Raw genomic sequence first — 17,159 nt, forward strand, 5'->3', positions numbered from 1 at the left:
TTAATCTTTCGCCTCTTGGTGTATTAGCTAATGTCCAATTCTTTTTGTATTTGATACCCCCGTTTTTATTTGTTATTGATGTACTTGAAACCACCTTAATAGCTCATTTGTTATGAACGGAGAAAAAAAAAGACTCACCTCCTCTTGATATCGACCGCTCTTTCCAAAAAAAAAAAATTGATAAAAGGAAATTTTATAAAAACTAACTAGAAAAACATACATTGTTTTGCTTACATAGAATACCTAACCAGATTTCCTTTCTAGATTTCTCCCAATATCTAGAATCAATATGCACATCCGCATGTCTATTAAGGAATTTTGCTAAATTATCCGCTAGACTATTACACGATCTCCGAATATAAACATAAGAAGAACAAGCAAGAAATTTCTTAAGATCTAAAGCTTGTAGCAGAAAAGCTTTTGACCTCCGGTTAACAACAAAATTTTCCTTCTTTAGACTACTTATCACATTTTGGTTATCATTGAGGAAGATTAGTCTTTCCTTTCTACTGCTTTGTCCCCATCTTGTAGCTTCTCGGCAAGCTCTGGATTCTGCCTCTTCAGCGCTTGAGCACCAGCCTGTCCCTCTTGTGAAGTCAACAATTAGACCTTCCTTATTTACTTCCACAGTACCATAAGCAAATTTGTTAGATTTGCTCTGAAAAGCAGCATCGAAGTAGATATAAGCGACATCATCCTGCAATTTGTTGAAACTTTCATGGACACAACCTGGATGAGAAATATCACACATAGAAGGAGACATCGAATTTACATCATCACATAGAGAAGTAGACTTCAGATTAACAGCACAACCTAAACCTTTCCGCAAATATTGGGGATTGTCCTTCTTAATAAATTCTATAAGATCATTAGGATTGGGTGTAACATTATCAAAAACAACTTTACACCTATATTTCCATATATACCAAAGAACATAAGTAAAGAAATTCTTGTTAGTGCAATCCTTTAACCGCATAAGACACCAATTCTTATAGGATATATCAGCAGCAGAATAAAAATTTTGAAAGAAAAAAAAACCTCTCCAGATAGCTTTAGAAAACACACATCTAGCAAAGAGATGATGAATTGTTTCTATCAAAATGAAAGCCTAAATGCATGCGGTAACATATAATCTACAAAACAACTTCCACTTGGATTTGCCGTAAATACCTTCTTTCTTATGTATTCGTTTTCTCCATGTCTCCCTCGAAAATAGAATCTTTAAATGCGGTTCTGATGTGAAAAGATGTGAAATGAGGGAGTTGTATCATCGTGTGTGAAAGCTTGTAAACACTGGTCAAATTGAACGTCAATCTTTTCTAATTTTTTATGCCTACAAGTACACCAGTCCAAGACTGCAAGCAAAATAAATGGCAACCGGTCAAACAAAAAGTCAAAAACACCTATGTAATACAATTGTTTATAACAACAACTGGATAAAATGCATTACATTCTTTTTGTCCTAAAGGTACGTGTATCTATTTGACTAATGAGCACTCTAGCTATTTTGTTCCTTTTTGGTCTTGGCATGATCTAAAATGGAAAGATAACACCAACTAGTTGTGTACGAGGTGCAATGTATCAAACAAAAATGCCTTTCGGCTATCTTTCATGGGGTGTTGTTTTCTTGTTTTTACTCGATTCCAAGTGCAACGAATTAGCAGTAGATTCTTTTGATTTTGAGTCTCTCATTAATGGACGTAACGATGATAGCGTGGCTGAAACTGTGTATTTCGTTGACAGCTTCCTTACTAAAAGGTTCTCGCAATGGACCATCATAGCTTAAAGTTCTCGTCGCTGTTCTACCGGTTTATTGGTTGGCTAAACATGTCAACTGAATAATATACCAATATAAAAGCATCTAAGACATCCATGTATGAATATGGACATTCACCCCAAAATCATTAACCAACCAAGGGGACGTTGTCTTATGCTTCAGCCTTCATTGTTTTTAAACAACAAACCACTTCATTTAAGAAAAAAAAACATATGTACGACCAAAGAGATACCGACAAGGAACATATATTCTTTGTGCTTGAGCCTCCTGATACGCAAAATCCAAGTCCAATACAAGTGGAGTAAAAGTAATGCTTTAGCCCATAATTGGAAAAAAAAAAATCTTCAAAAGAATCTGAAGGCTCCAAATTGCAAACTCTCAAAAAGAAAAAAAAATACTGTATCTACTGGGAGATATTTATTGAGATTAGATTTTTTCCAAAACAGATTCATATTTGACATTTTTTTCTTCCCAGAATCAAATGTGTCTGGCATAGTGTTAAAATCTGGTTTAGTACCTTTTAGTTATATTATGATATTTGATCTTGATGTTTATGAAGTCTATGTAATCTCTATTTTATCATAAATGAAATTTATAAAAACAAAAAAAAAGAAAAAAAAAATGTGGTTAATACGAATGCTAGAAAATAGTTTTTGAATAATAGGAATATCTTTATCATGAATAGAAAAAAGTAACCAACATAGGGAAAAGTAGAAAAATCTCATGAGATGCATGGATGGGGAAGAAATGGGAGCCACCCGCCACAAAAATAATTTCGGTTTCTTCTAGAAAAACTTGATTTTCTTGAAGCGACAGACTCACAGACGAGTGCTTGAGCTTCATTCAATTTGCGCTTTCACTCATTAGCCATACATATGCACTTTCTTTTTCTCTGCTTTATAGTGTTAGCTCAAATAGAAAAACTCTATTGGGAAAAGATTTGTCCCGCTTTTTAACTCACATTATCATACAAGTAACAAAACTAGTGACAAAACCCCTAGGTGAACAAACTAGTGATAAGAAAAAACCGGTCATATTATTTCTACCAAATAAAAACCGTTTCAAATAAAACTGGGACAAAAATCCCAAGCCAAATAATAATGTGTAAATTTAGTTTTTGTTACTTTTAAAAAAGCCAAGCATACCCTTCGACCTTTTCTTCTTCTTCTTCTCTGATTTCTTCTTTCTTCCGTCTCCTTCTCCCACCATCTTCATCACCAGCAGCAACAATGGAACTGCACGAGAAGAACTGCGCTGATTCAAGAGGTGAAGAATTCGAGAGACGTTACCACCACCCTCCTCCGCCTCCTTCAATTCCTTAACCATCGACACCATTACCAACACCACCCCAACCTTAATTAAAACCCTAACCATAGTTTCATTTTCAAATTCAGAAGAAAACACAGGTGGATCTGGTGATGTTTTGATATTTCTGTAAGATTAGATGAATAAATTGTTGAAATTAGGGTTGCGATTGTAACTTCAATTGAAGAAAAAGAAGAACAGGGATGGGTTGGTGACGAATTGATGATTGAGATCGATTTTCAAGGAAGAGATGACGGAGTGGTGATGTCAAATTTGATAACCTAATTTGTCTCATCGGCGATAGCGGTAAGAAATCACAAATTTCTTGTAATTTTTTGTTAAATTTTTTTCAAATTTGTTGGTGGAATTAGTCTGTGAGGGATCTAATTTGATGATCTTTTTTTGGTCGAAGACTTTATGATTTTTGAACTAATTTTTCATTTGAAGTTTGACAAGGATCTGTATATTATTGAATGTGTACATGGATCTGTACTGAAATTTTTCTGAATCAAATTTGGTTGGTTACATTTAAGCCAAGGATTAGATGTGGATACAGAGGAGAATGAAAATTTTAAGGTAGAAGCATTTATTTGAAATGGTAGATAACATTATAATCAAGGAACCAAATGTGAAATTGAAATGGAAATGCTAATTTCACAAAACTAGGATGAGTCTTTTGGTTGTTGTTTGATGGTGGTAGTGATTGGTTGAGATGATTCTGCGGTGGATTGAGTTGTCGATCGACAAGAAGAGATGTTGAACTGAAATGGGTTTTGTGGTGTTGGGTTTTAATAGATTTGATTGTTTGTTTTGTTCCTAGGTTATGACTGAGATGGATTTGTTGATGGCAGTGGTGACTGTAAGCTAAACTGAACTGCAGGTGATGGATTAGGATGCATATGGAACTGGGTAATAAGTCTGTTCATAATCATGGCGGCAGTGGCGGCGGAGGTGGTGGTGAGATAGCAAATATGAAATTGGTGGTAAGACATAAAGATCTTGATCAAATTGTTGCTTGTATCAAATACTATCTTGAGAAAGCTGTTGTTGCTGGTGAGCCTGTCTCTAATCTGCTTGAAATTAGTCGTGCCCATCTAAATGAAAAGTTTGTAGTTTTGTTTTTGAATGGAAATTAAGTTTATTTGGGTTTAGGATTCATTGGGGTTTCACATTTTGATTGACCAGAAACTGTCTTTTGACAAATTTGAGTTCAAGCTAGATATCAAAACCTCCTTTGGATATTTAGTATCGATTGGATACCGGCGCGCTTGTGGAACAAGGTCCGAAGAGTCACTTTTCCACATTGGAGCAACTCTTGGCATGGGAGAAGAAGCTACACCAGGAAGTTAAGATATGCAGAATTGTACTGCTTGTTTGTGACACAAAATTGAGAACCACTAGACTAGGATATTGAACATTGAATTCATTATAAATTGGAAATTTGACCTTTGATAATTCAGATTTTAATTTGCTTGTGAAGCCATTAGGTGTCTTGTTGAGTTTCAATGTAACGTGGAGCATTAGTCTTAGTCTTAATGATTGCTTATATGTGTTATATGTTGCTTGATTTTTAGGCTCTTGAAGGGGAAAATATTGAGCATGAGAAGAAGTTATCAACATTGCAATCTTTGGAATATAGGGGAATTGGAGAATCTAAATTGGACAAGACAAAAAGCATCTGTAAAGAAGCTGCAGTCAATGATTTTGGTAACATCACAGCTGTGTCCACTACTTCATATGTTATCGTCCAAGTTAGGGACACTGAGCTTATTCAACTAGTTGAATATGCCACGGGTAACTCAATTCTCCTTGTTCAATTTTTTCTTTAATCTACATGCTGCCAGTGTCAGGAAGTTGCTTGCATCTTAATTGTTTAGTGTTTGTAGCCTATCCAACCTTGAAATCAAATAAATCTCATGCTTAAGAATTTCATTTGTCACAATATGCATGACTTTCGCCCGATTATACTCTCCTAGGTGTCCTGATATCTTTGTTCTTGTTTGGTTATCAACTCTGTATATGTTGACCTACGTTCGTAGCTAGTAAAATGCGATGTAATCAACAATGGATGTTTGATTTGTGTTGATAGTCACAAAACTCATATCAGAGACTTCGAACTTGTCTACAACTTGTTCATTAACCATGTGCTAAGTAATAAGAAATGCTTATTTATGTCATAAAAGTATGAAATGCAGGTTCATGTACATGTGGAGGTCAATGAATCAATAACATGCAGGTTCATGTACATGTGCAGTTGAATTATGACGAAACCAATTATGGTTTCATCTTATTTATGATGAAACCAATTATGGTTTCATCATATTTATGATGAAACCAAAATTGGTTCCATCTATCAATGAACATGTATAATATCTCTTATAATTTTTCTTACAGTTGAAATGGGAAGCAATTGCAGGTGGTGAATTGGATTGTGGAGCTGAGTAGAGTCAGCTAGGAGATGTTGTTGTCGCTGCTTTCAGATTGGCAGTGTGCAAGTGTAGTTGTTGGTATTGTTGATATGGTTATTGCAGTGATGGGTTTGATATGGTTATTGCAGTGACAGAGTCTTGTGACGAGTTTCATTTGATGCTGCTAGTAAGCTCCGGTTGCAGCTGAAGTTAATATTATAGAGAAGGTGGTACTGGTGTTGGCTTTGAGTTGGTTCTCTATGAAGAATGGTTTGAGCTGATGCTTGAGAATGGTTTTTAAGTACAGTTGCAGGTTGAGAGTGTAGAGAAGAACTGAGATGCCTATGTTGGTGGTGATTATGAACTGCAGCTGGTGATAATCAAAGTCCATGGAGGAACTGGTGTTGCTCTGGTTGAATTAATATTGATATTGCAGGTCCAGTTGAAGATCAAACTGAGCCTGAGATGGAGCATTTGTGGTGTTCAGGTATGAGCTTGAACTGAAATGGAAGGCAGTAATGCAGTGGGTATGGGATTTGAAGTGAATTTGTAGTTGCAGGTGCAATGAAGTGCTGCAATACAATGAGGAATTTCCTGTAAACCTAGATGGAAAGATATACCAGGTGAAGCTGAGTAATGGGTCTTGAGACATAACTGGTGGTATTGTTGTTGAAGCGCAGAAACCAATTATGGTTTCATCTTATTTATGATGAAATCAAAATCGGTTTCATCGTATTTCAACAATGTATTTCTATCCATGAAGATGTATAATACCTCTTAAAAAATTTCTTGCCGGTGATTTCTCACGAAACCAAGATGAAACCAAAATCGGTTTCATCGTATTTATGATGAAACCAAAATCGGTTTCATCTTATTTATGATGAAACCAAAATCAGTTTCATCGTATTTATGATGAAACCAAAATCGGTTTATCGTATTTTTGGGAGGTGGTGGTGGTGGGCGGTCGTGGTGCTGGTTTTGGTCGGCGGTGGTCGACAGTGGTGGTGCTGGATGGTAGGGTGGCTGGTATTGGTGGTGCAATTACGTAGTATCGGTGGTGGTGGTGGTGGTGGTGGTGGTCGGAGGTGGTGGTGGTGGTGGTCGACAATGGTGGTGCTGGGATGGTAGGGTGGCTGGCAGTGGTGGTGCAATTGCGCAATATCGGTGGCGGCGGAGGAGCGGTGGTGGTCGGTGGCGGCGGTGGCGGAAGGTGGCGTTGGCGGTGGTCGGAGGTGGTGGCGGTGGTCGGAAGTGGTGGCGGTGGTTATCGGTGGCGGCGGTGCTTATTGGTGGTTGTTTATTTTTTGTTGGGGGTGACAATATAATAAGAATTAAAGTGTGGTTGATTTTTGTTTTTGTTGGGGTGATTTAAATTAGAAGGGTAATATAGACAGTTTATATTAAATGGGATTTTTATGAACAATTTGTTTTATTGGAGTTTTTGTATATGGATAATGACAACTTTGGGGTTATAATTCTCCGACCTTACAAGTAACCTATAGTTAATAGTCATCACACATTGGCAATTTGGCACATTCGCACTACATTTTATGATGTAGACTGTGTTAGGGAGAAAGAGTTATGTGTGATGATTGTTTACGCTATTTGTATTTTTTTTTTCCTTGGTGTCTAATCTATTGGATTTATTAAAGAATCTTAACCCTTCTTATGATTGCTGGTTGTTTTAACGAAGCATATGCAGCCGAACTAAAGTACACAAACAAAAACCAATTATGCATATTTCCACAAACACTAAACTAGAGAATGCAAATTCATTAGGAGTTTAGGACCGAAGATCATCATCATACTCGACATCTTCCGGTTGGGTCCATATTCTCCACTCATTAGACGGCCATAAGAAAGCCTTTTCTTCTGGAACTCCAAACTTTTCCCTCCAAAATGAATTAAAGCATTGATCCAAAAGCATGTTGGACAAATACCGAGGAAATCTATATCATGCATTTTAAATATATGCAATTGAGTACGGGTATGAATTAACAAAATGTATCATGATTTATGAAAAACCGGCTCCCAAGTGGTATCACACTTAGGTAAGTATACGGTGAGCTCTTATAACCCCAGTTTTGATGTTTTACTAGTCATATTTATCATTTTATAAAATAAAATTTGGAAGATATAATTTTGCATTCTTTGGAAGATATAATTTTGCCTTATTGATCTTTGTACATACTTCTACTACTTTTGTTAGTTGTTTTTTCCAGAAACATTTGATGGAGTATTCTATTTTCTGTAACCATCGCTACAATATTATTCTCGAAATTTGAAACTTTTTTTTAAGTACTCTTACAATTTAGTTTTTTTATCTCAGTTAGTCAAGAATCAAGACTAGTTTATTTTCCTAGAGTTTATTATTTATCCTTTTCTTGTTGCTACGTTGACCTTCTGTATCATTTTTCAGGTTTGTCGATCTTAGTACATGATCGTTTCACCGCTTTCAGATTCGTTATATTATTATCCAAAAAGGGTTCATCACCCTATGTGTCTTGGGGGTTTTGGTTGTCAGAGAATAAACCTTCTGCAATACTTTTCAGGTTTGTCGAGCCCAACTCAAGATCGTTGCACCGCTTTCAGGTTCGTCGAGCATGGTACATGATCATTGAATCATTTACCCTCCCTACCAAGAAGATCTGGTTTAGGGGTAAATAGGATTTTTAATAGGTGAGATAACTACCACCTAGCAATTAAATGGTCGTTAACCATCATTTGAAAAAAAAAAAACAATAAAAAATGATACTTTACAAAATTTGAACATAATGGAGTATTTTACTTGGTTTTTTATTATGGTGCATATCTTCAAACTGTAGAACCAGTTATTCTACGTATTCTCCCGTGGTTGTAAATCATCGATTTTGGTGTAATATATTTTATTGTCTTTGCAAGTACCAACATTGGGATAACTAAATGAATATTCTACTAATATATTGATTTTTAAATATTTACGTGTTTCAAAATCCAGCAGCTCAGAATGGAAATAAATTTGAATTGAAAATGTAGTAATTAAAAATTTTAAAAAATAAAAATACATTTGGTATTCAATGAAAATCATTTCATTTGATTTTAATATCAATCATATGGGTCCATAGCTCAGTGGTAGAGCATTTGACTGCAGATCAAGAGGTCACCGGTTCGAACCCGGTTGGGCCCTTTTTATTTTTTGCTCTTTAGAAGAGTAATTCTTATTTTTTGCTTTTTAGAAGGGTGATGTTTTAAGATGATATATTAAGAGGAAGGCTATTGATTAGAGTACTTTGACACTTTGTCCATTTTAATTTAAAGTAATAGTGAAGTATAGTGAGGACTATCGTGCACTGCTTCAATTGCAGTTGTGCTCGACCGAGTTTGAGTGATTTTAGGGCTTCAACTGCTATCACAATAGCACATAGTTTTCCTGACTATTTCCTCTCTCGCTTCATTTTGGAGGAGAGTCGTGTTAGAGCATTGCTCGGTCGAACTCACAAGTGTTGCTACCTCAAGCTTGTTGTCAAAACTATATCTTGATTTCTAGTCTACAATTAGTTAAGTCTCGGATTAGGATAAAAGTGTAGTTGAGAAATGGACATCACGGTAGTCATCATTGTGTTCTACCGTTTGAAGGCGAAGATCAACCGAAGCTTTTGGAGAACTTCTTCAATAATAGGTAAGTGAAGACTGAACCACCTAGTTTTCCAGTTATATTCATATTTCTATCTGTGAGACGTTGTCAGGTAACTAATTAGACTATTTTAAGCATATCAAGAATTTCGAGTCAAGATTATCCTGTAATTAGTCCTTGAAATATATATGACTAAGCTTAATGAATATTTGTTCATACTTGATGAATTTCTGTTAAGGACAATTTATTGTTCGTAATTTAAATTATGATTCAAGACTATCATTCGAAAATATATAGCCTGGAACAGTGAAATGTGTCATTGATGTTATTTGGGAATGTTTCGAATTTATTTAGAGAGAAATATAAAACTACTATTATTTTCGCATAAAGAAAGTATGCATACCAGTCTTACAAACTGGGAAAACTGTTATAGGTCGGGAACCGTAGTACACGTACCGGAGTAGCTGTACGTCGACAACAAATTTTTGGTACGCATACCAGTATGCATACCTTAAAAAGTTTGTGAACTCGGAACAATACGCAAACCAGTACGCATACTGAAAAAGAACTTTTGGTATTGGAACCGGTGTGGTTCCGTACCTAGTACACATACCGAAAAAAATTATGTATGTTTCGGAACTCTAATTTTTCTTAAGGGTACACATAGTCGGTACACGTACCATCACAAATATGATTCACGAACAAGGTTTAAGTATACGTACTTTCCCTCACGATTAATTTCAAATGCATATAAAATTATTTCTATGAGATAATTAGCATTTGAACAATCTCTAAAAAACACTACAGACATATTTGATCACATGATTGTGACTCAAGATTAAACTCTTAAGTGTTATATGAAAATGCTCAAGCTTATAGTTCAGTTGGATAGTTTTGGCTAACCATTCATGAACGTTGTCTTTGTACACGGTTCGGTTACGGTTCATCCTAACCAGAGTGTATATCTTGTTATATTAATAGATTCAAAGATTCATCTAGCGGTGGATATTTTTTGCTTGGTTCCAAAGCTATCTTAGCTTAAACCTAAAACAACCTATGCTTTGAAAGTATATAAAAGGGGAACCTCAAACAACTGGGATCTTTGAATCCCGACACTACTTTTGTATGTCCTAGTTGTAAACTAGAGTCGCCCTCTTCCTAAAACCATTTTAGGGTTTAACGACTACAAAGACTTCATAGGGATTCGTGAAGCCAGGTCCAGCTATTGTTAATCTGATAGCTCGAGTATCCTGATCTTGATTGATTGTTGAGCTTTCTCCATCAATCAAGATAGATAGAAATCATCAAAGTTCTCTTCGTCTCATACTTTGTTGATTCCAAAAGTTTAATACTTGTGAGGTGAGTAATAATCTAGGATGCTCTTCGGGAAGCATAAGTCCGGATTTTGAGGTTAGCTAGACTTTGTCTATTGCTATCGATTTCCAATCTCACCTTGATCTACGATCAAAAAGAAAATCACACAAATAGGCTTATCTGTGGGAGACAGATTGGTTTAAAGTCTTCAATTGAGTTGAAGCAACTCTTAGGCTGTAAAGGACGTTACCTAAGGGAATCATTTGCGCAGAGTCCTACTAGGATTCAAGAGGCGTAAGGAGCGTGACTGTAACTGAATTGATGCGAGGGTTTAATTCGGTCTCAACTACATTCCAGTCCGAAGTTAATTGGTAGTAGGCTAGTGTCTGTAGCGGCTTAATACAGTTTGGTGTTCAATCTGGACTAGGTCCCTGGGTTTTTCTGCATTTGCGGTTTCCTCGTTAACAAAATTTCTGGTGTCTGTGTTATTTCTTTTGCGCATTATATTGTTTATCTTTATAATTGAAATATCACAGGTTGTACGTAAATCAATCAAAGAAGATACATCCATCCTTGTTTGTTGGATACGACTTGATTGATTACTTGGAAATTGATCTTTGGAATCACCCAAGTACTCTCACACGTAAGTCGGGTTCACGGACAAGTCTCTGTAAACTTTGGACGGTGGAGGCTTAGAACAAATAGAAATTCAGAAACGAAAAAGTAAGAAAAAATAAATAAAGTGTTTATTATTGATAAGTAATTAATCACATGAACTTACAAGAAGGTTTGTATATATAAGTCAACAAACATCTTCGGTGTCTTCTTTCTCCCACATGCACCTTTGTGTCTATACACATGTATTTGTTAGCAATTATATTCGAACTCAATGCGGTTATAAATAGCATATCATATTTCGAATGAGTGTTTCTTTTGAATCCCCACAATCTAAGGGGTTGCATCCCCTAGACCTCATGCGCACCCAAACAAAATGAACAAGATCTTCTTCTTTTTAAACCATCTGAAAATATCCAATACTTGACAAACAATCCACTAATATATTTCAACCAAGTTGAGCAGATCAATTTGTTTCTTATTTTAGATAAATATAAACTATTCAAGTTCACATGGATCACCATTTGATTTAGAAAAAGATAATATATATTAATAAAAGAGTAGTGCCACCACAAATTAGTGGCTGCTTTAGAGGTGTACTACGCTACCAAACTAAGACCATCTCTAATGAGGGATTCATATTCTCAAATAAGAGAAACCTATCTCCATTGAGGTAGAGAATTACTCTAAAACCTTATTCCCTACCCCATATATATAGTGAGATTGATAGGAGGATAGGGGAATAAAGGTTTTAAATAAAGGATAGGCCAATAGGCGAATTAATTACCGATCGATGAAATATTCACCGAGCTGTTTTATAATCGCTCAACGCATTGTTGTTCAACCTGTCCCCGCAGACCATTACACGCTCATTTTCATATAGTTTTCTTCTTATAACTACTTTTTAGTTGTCCACCACATTAACCGATCGATAGAGCATTATAATTCCTTTGTATGACTAAGATTAAATAATTACAAAATAATAAATAAAAAAATAAAAAAATCACTGATATGGAAAATATATGTTGGTCGGGTAACCATTAATTGATCGGATTTCTTATCCATAATAAGATATGGTCTTCTCTTATTACTTTACATGTCAAATAAAAACGTTACCACATAGAGTTTTAAAGGAATTATGTCTTCCCTCATTGGACATGGTCTAAGGAAGCTACAAAACTTAGAAATCGCCAAGAATGACGAAAACACAGAACCAAGCAATAAGACTAATTAAAGTCCATTACTGCTTGCCAATAATAAAGCTTGTGTTGTGCGTTTAAGGCATGTTGTCACAGAACATATATTGCACCATCAAAGTGCATCACACCAGTGGTTGGATGGCCTAGAGAGATATTGCACCTCTACGGTGCAATATTCAAGTTGGGCATCGAGACAAAATTGGTTATGCACCGCCATGGTACAAATTCTGAAACTCGTTATCGCGAAAGCATGTGAACTTGATATATTTCCATCCTCTTCCCTTATTCTAGTGGTATAAATGTCAATAAGACATGCATAGGGAAGGGGTGTTGGTTTAAGGTACATCAATAAACTATGAAGCTTAACTGGTAAAACATACATGATGCAAAAACATCATTATGTCGTGTTGCTAAACCAGGATTCCATCAGAATGATGCAAAACGAAGGAAAGTTGAACATTGCAATAATTTACATGAACCGAGATAGAGAACACATACTTGTGAATTAAATGGCCCAAATGACGCGCACTCTTGTACGTCACACTTTATTACTTATCCGAAGATGAAAAGTTGAATTCTGTTTAATAATATGCTTGGGATAAACATTTCCAGGACACAAGCTTTTACCTACGGAAGTAAAAAATCACTAGGGAGCAAAGCATTCACATTACCATCAAACTCCTGGTGTACATGGCAATGTTATATCCGACTAACAAATGAATCATGGGTATAAGACTCAATTTATCACTACAGAAAAGGAAAAAAAACAAGAGGATCCTTGTTTCTCAGTTGGTTTTGAGTTACTCATTTCACTTTAAACACGTACTTTCAATGTAAAATTACATTATACGTTATCAAAATTCACAGACAACCAATATAACATGCTAGTAACGTACTCCTTATTTGAGAGAAAGCGTATGAGATGATAGCAACAATAACATTGCCTTACTTGCTAGAAAATTTATGTTATTTGTATTTATGAAAAGCGGGCTCCCAAGTGGCATCACGGTTAGAAAAGTATTCGATAAGTTTATGTAACACAGATTTTAGTGTTTTCCTCGTCATGTTTATCATTTAACAAAATAATTTTGGTGTTTACCGTTAAATTTTGGGAAGATATAATTTTGAATTCTTGATTTTTGTACATACTTGTACATTTGTTAGTGTCTTTTTTTTTGTTATGGTGGTAATTTTCAAAATACATACCAACTATTTTGCACTCTTTTCAGTCATTGGGTTTTGGTGTCATATATTTACTGTCTTTGCACGATCCAACATTGGAATAACTAAATGAATTTACTATTAATGTATTGATTCTTAAAAATATTAAGTGTTTAGACCAACCGATGAATCAGTTTAACGTAAATAAGTTTAGATTAAAAAAATAGTAATTAAAATATTAAATAAATAAAATATTATATTCCCTTTACATTCATTTTTCAAATAACATTTTTTCATTTGATACTACGATCAATCATATGGGTCCATAGCTCAGTGGTAGAGCATTTGACTGCAGATCAAGAGGTCACCGGTTGGGCCCTTTTTTTTTAGTTAGGAATATTGGACACTTTGTTTCTATTATTTGCCCCATAAATTTATTTTTTTTATAACGGGAGGCTACGGTTGAAACCTGTTTGGATAAACCTTTTTATTTATTTTTAGGAAAGGCTATTGTATAGGGTATTTGACACTCTATTTCTATCTTTTGCCGCTCATTTTTTTTTTTGTAATGGACAGATATGGTTCACACTGGGATTTAAGAAACTCTAAATGGCAAACAAAGTGGCACCCATACTCAAATGAAATGTCGTCTGCTGTATAATAGGAACTTTCGGTCACTGGTTTACTTGAACTAGTGTTCAATTAAGTTTGAGTGATTTCGTGGCTTCAACTGCTCTCATACTGGCCCATAAATTTCCTAAATACTTCCTCACTTCTCCATATTGAAGCAGATCTTCAACTCTCCAAAGGATTTTTTCAAATAACACGGTTGTTCTTCTTAATTTAAGGCTATACGAAAGATTCTTTTAGACAATCATTGGGATAGTCTGATATAATTCCCGAATATAACTAGGTAATTAAGTTAGTGCCTTCGGATAATGGAGGCTGACAAAAACTTTATTGATTTAAGAGTTTGAACATCTTTGACTCCATAAAAAAAAACACATTTAATTTTTTTCTCTCCAGATGATGTAAATAAATAGAAAATTCAGATATGAGAAAGTAAGAAAAAACAACTGAATAAATTGTTTATTATTGACTAACAAACAATCGCATGTACTTACAAGAAGGCACAAGTTTGTTAAAATACTATTTATAACTAAATGCGGTTACGAGTAGCATACCATTTTTAGAACAAGATGCTGTTTCGGATCCCCACAACCCAGGGAGTTTCCTCTCCAAACCTTATGCGAACCCAAGCATAATAAAAAAAAATAATTTTTAAACTGTTAGAATATATCCAACTCTTTAAACAGAAAATCCACATATATACTTCAACCAATTTGATTAGATCAATTTACTTTCTGTTTGCATACAATATTCATGTGGATCACCTTGATTTTTTTTATTGTTATTTAGATTAAAAAAGAGAAATATGTTAATAAAATTAAAAAGAGTAAGACCACCATAAACAACTGGTAGTCTCAAAGGAACATAAAGAAGCTACCAAGCTAAGGAAACTACAAAACTTAAAAACCACCGGGAATGACAAAGAAAAAAATAATAATTAATGTCCATTACTGCAGCCCAGTTACAAAGGATTAGACCAAAAACAATGTTTTTCAATAGTATTTGTGTCATACGACCAGTTGAAGAACAAACATTTCACATTATCTATAAGCTACTTTGGATGCATCAATTTCACCTGAAAAATTCTTCAATTGCGTTCAAGTCGCATAATACATCGTATAGAAAAATGTATCTAGTTTTATAGCTTTATCCTTCTCGAGTTATCATTTTTTCTATTCCGTTTGTGAATAGTTGTTTTGACATCTTCAAGGAATAACCAAACTATGTTATAACTTTGAATGAAGAAATTCCAAAACAATTCTTGTCTTTTCACAATGTAAGAACATGTGAGTATTTTACTATGTAGTTGTTTTACAAAGAATACCACCATTTAAAAAGATAGAATTTCTCAAAGTGCCCATAATAGGAGTAGCGTTATAACAAATAGTCAAAGTGAAGACTGTTACTTTCCGAGGAATCAGGATTCTAGATGCGTTTATGAGAAAATCTTAGAAAGCCGTCATCCTCTAGAACAAAATAGCAAGAAGCAAGAGGAAACAAGTTACCCCGGTTCCAAGACAAATAATCTTCTCCTACCCCTGCAACCACATGATTGTTGATGATGTAAATCTCAACTGAGTACCTCTTAAAATCCTTATAAAACTGAAACCCAATAAGAAATGCCATTTTTGAAAAACATCGTGTCTCTTAAAGAAGCATGCTTATTTCTATTTTTTTTATATATAACATGGGTAACAAAGTACAAAGAGACTGGTTTTTCATTCTAAAGGTCATGTGAGAAAGTAACTTTCTGAAGATGAAAAGTTGAATTCCGCTTAATAATGTGCTTGGACTAGATAATTCCATCACACAAGAGATTACCTATAGAAGTAAAAATTTCCCACTTAGCACATGACCAACCTGACCCGCTTCTTATTGGACCAAGGCCACTTCCTTTTGAAAGAAACCCTTCTACAAGTCCTACATTTACTGATTTATCTGACCCAGCTCCACTAATGAAGTCTTCACCAATATGCCCAATAAATTCCGTCATTTCCAGATCACCAAATCATGTTGAGTTAGCATTTGAAGGATCTACACTTTCCACTAAATAGTATCCCGCTTTAAAGCACTTCCAACAACTGACAGACCAGATACATCTGATCTACATCAAATGTAGCACAAACTGGGTCTCCAGAAATCATTAAGGGGCAAAACATTCACGTTACCACTAAATTTTTAGTTTAAAAGAAAAAGTTACAAGACAACTTGAGTTTGTATCTGACCAACGGATGACTCATGAGAATCCTTATTCCTTAATTACCAAAATCAAAAATCAAAAAACCTCAACAGAATCCTAATTCCTCAGTTGATTACTTTAAGCCTGTGATTTCCATGTAAAATTATACACTACACGCTATTCAAATTCGCAGTTGATACGAAAAACATGCTAGTACAATACTCCTTTATTGAGCGAAAATATATGAGATAATGGATAATTCCCTTATTTCCCAAGAAAATAAATGCTATACTATCTCCATCTTCCAAAAAGATAGGTGAATATTAAACAAAATAAATTAAAACACGAATTTCTTGTAAAATGAAGTGAGCATATTTCTTTCTTCCCACATTTGTACGATCAACTACTCATTAAGATATTATTTTCTAAAAAATATTAATAAATAATATCTTATGTTTCCTCACTATATACTACGATTTTATTTTATTTTTTTTACTTTTTGAAATGATTTTAGCGAGGATTCGAACCAACTGACTTCGAATGGGAGAGTTATCTCATCTAAATGTTCTCTCTTTCTCATTTTTTTCCCCAGAAGGAATTTACCTCATACAATGTGATATTTCACGCCCCAAATCAATACAAGCGGCCAAATGTCATTGGACATACTACTGTACATTTCAAACAATAGGCCAATTGGTATATGGATGTGCGATCAGCTCACCAATACATTATTAATGGCTTATTTCCTCGTGAAATGCATGCATAATCATTGGTGTGAAACTGTACTGGACAAACGTTTGCTCAACCACGTTATAGCCACTTGCTTGATGTGCATGCACCCAATATTTTCCGACACACTCTAATCTCAAAACCAAAGTCAACCCAACTCATTTCCCTCCTATGAGTTAAAATCCGGCCGCATTAAAAACCGCCCAAGTAAATTTCTTCAAGATCCCAT

At 34.9% G+C, this 17,159-nt stretch overlaps 1 non-coding gene and 1 pseudogene across 1 annotated transcript; both read left to right on the forward strand.

Annotated features, from left to right (window-relative positions):
- Positions 1–1,591: 1,591 nt before the first annotated feature.
- Positions 1,592–5,311, forward strand: LOC113312500 (annotated as a pseudogene).
- A 3,273-nt stretch (positions 5,312–8,584) lies between these two features.
- TRNAC-GCA lies at positions 8,585–8,656 on the forward strand. Its single transcript has one exon. It is a non-coding gene; the product is annotated as a tRNA-Cys (tRNA).
- Positions 8,657–17,159: the final 8,503 nt, after the last annotated feature.

The sequence above is a fragment of the Papaver somniferum genome, chromosome 9 (genome assembly GCF_003573695.1).
Source record: "Papaver somniferum cultivar HN1 chromosome 9, ASM357369v1, whole genome shotgun sequence".
NCBI lineage: Eukaryota > Viridiplantae > Streptophyta > Magnoliopsida > Ranunculales > Papaveraceae > Papaver > Papaver somniferum.